We start from the raw sequence: 2,518 nt of genomic DNA on the forward strand, positions 1-2,518 counted from the left end.
GAATCAAGCATTGGAGCCTACAATGCTACAATAAGCTTCCTGAAGGACTATGTCACACCCCCAAACCAGAACAACGGAAACATCTAGGGGTGGATGGAGTGACTTCATGTACAGTATCATAACAATTGAATATAATTGAAACATAGCAACACAAACATTCATACATTGAGGATTCAAGTTTACATTGTTTACAAATCTTTGCTTGTTCAAAAGTTAAATACAAGTAACTGAAAAATAGAAAACAAGAAGTGGCGACGCCGACCCTCATGAAGGGTTGAATACATGTCTACTGGTTTTCTGAGAATACAAGTCATTTTGAAAAGTGTCAATGATTAAGTTGGTGAGTTCATAAGCATTTTTGTGTGAGAAGGATTTGCAACATTTTCGTGTAAAATGATTTTTGTATACTTTTAGAAAATCCAATGTTTTCTTAAATATAATGTATGTATTTCCTTCATATAATGTATATTTCCAGAAAATCCAATGTTTTCTTAAATATAAACTGTAGATGTATGTATTTCCTTTGTATATTTTTCTTGTAAAATGATAATGTATGTCTCCAGAAAATCCAATATTTTCTTAAATGTGAACTGTAGTCTTAAACCCTAAGAACATAATGTATAAGTATTGATGTACTGAACAATAGTATGTAGTTATATCTTTTTATAAAACTAATGAAGTGTAAGTTACCCCGTAAACCGAGTAGTAGCGCTAATCCCTATGTGAGCTATTATAACCATACTTAATACAACTAGTGGCCTGTACGACATTCTTCAGGCATCAAAGCTGATAGACATTTGCCACCCTAGACTTCCGGTCTAACTGTAACGAACATCTTAGGTGCGGGGTTGTCAATCCCGTATAGATCTATACACAACGGTCTCACTCTCCCTCCAGGAGACTCTGGTTATAATGCATGACTTAAGGTGTACTTTAGGTAATGTACGTGAAGAGAGTGTGTCTCACAGGAGCATTAACTGATTTACGTGAACTATGACTCATTTTTCTTGTAAACCGAAATAATTATATCTTTGAATAATTATATGTATCTTCTGAAATGAAAGTATGGTTTGTGACTTCTAAACTATACCAATTATAGTTTATCTTGTTTGTTTGAAACTATTTATATAATCTTTTATATAAATATGAATGTGTATTCTTGTCTAGTATTAAAATATAATATCAAAACATAATATCTTTGGGTTGTAACCCACCAATTTAGTAAATGATTGTAATGTAACCATTTTTGCTAGAAAAGCTATCTTTTAATAAAAGTTTTCAAAAACCATGGAGTCTTACAAGTCAAAATTTTTTCTTATGATTTTATAAAATAGATCATGTTTGTTTTGTTAGCTTTGTAATTCAAACTAATATATATCACAATAATTATACAAAAACTAGTATTAACCACATGTTATGCAATTTTTTTTATCTTTAACATCAGATGAAATCATGTAAAAAGTGTGATAAACAAAATTTTACTTGTATCCCTCCCCCTCTTAAAACATGAAAAAGCTTGAAAATGTGTGTGTGTGTGTGGGGGGGGGGGGGTATGAACTCACCTTGAGTGGTTTTGTGGGTTATTTGAGAAGATGGTGTGAAGGTTTCCAAGCCTTACACTTGAAGGTGGTGGTTGAAATTTCTTCACAAGAATGCTATCCTAAGAGTTTAACATATAATAATATGTGGGTAAATATAATGAAACTAACATAAATGTGTATAAATACACTAGATTTGAAGGAATACTTACCAAATCTACGAATGCACTTGAAGATCTTTGAACTTAGAGGTTGGACTTGGTTATTTGAGAGGAAATGATATTAATCAGTAATTGAGGATGGAAAATGGTGGAGTTTGGGGTATGAGTTGGAACTTAAGATAAGGTGGTACATGATGGGATGCTTACTTTGATAACTGTGGGATAATAGCTTGGAAGTTCGTTGGGTATTAGTCTACATGTTAAACTGTTAAAATATATTATCACAAAAGTCAACTATTCTTGTCTGTTTCCTTACCTAGACCGAAATCACATTTTGTAAGAGATTATAGGGATGATTTTGGCCAAAGTAATGTCCCATTAAGGGTGATTTCGTGCAAAGTGTGGCCCATTAAGGTGATTTCGGTCCTAGGCTATTACATTGTTGTGTTTTCGGTCCTACCTTCTTACCAAATGGTTATTTCAGTTTAGAGGTCACCCACTAAGGGGTGATTTCGGTATTGGGGGTATTTTGTTAATGTGTGGTTTTGTTTATGATTTGTTGATTTTCAAGGTTAATTACGACATGGTTTCCCAAGTGTGTGTGTATATATATATATATATATATATATATATATATATATATATATATATATATAATATTAATTTATACAATAATTCCCTCTTTGTTTGTAATATTTTATTGCAACAAACTACATTGTGCTTGAACATGGTTACAAGTTAGACCTTGCTTGATCTAAATTTTCAGGTTGTCACATCTTCCTCCTGTTAGAGGGAATTTCGTCCCGAAATTCATATCTT

The sequence above is a fragment of the Lactuca sativa genome, chromosome 1 (assembly GCF_002870075.4).
Source record: "Lactuca sativa cultivar Salinas chromosome 1, Lsat_Salinas_v11, whole genome shotgun sequence".
NCBI lineage: Eukaryota > Viridiplantae > Streptophyta > Magnoliopsida > Asterales > Asteraceae > Lactuca > Lactuca sativa.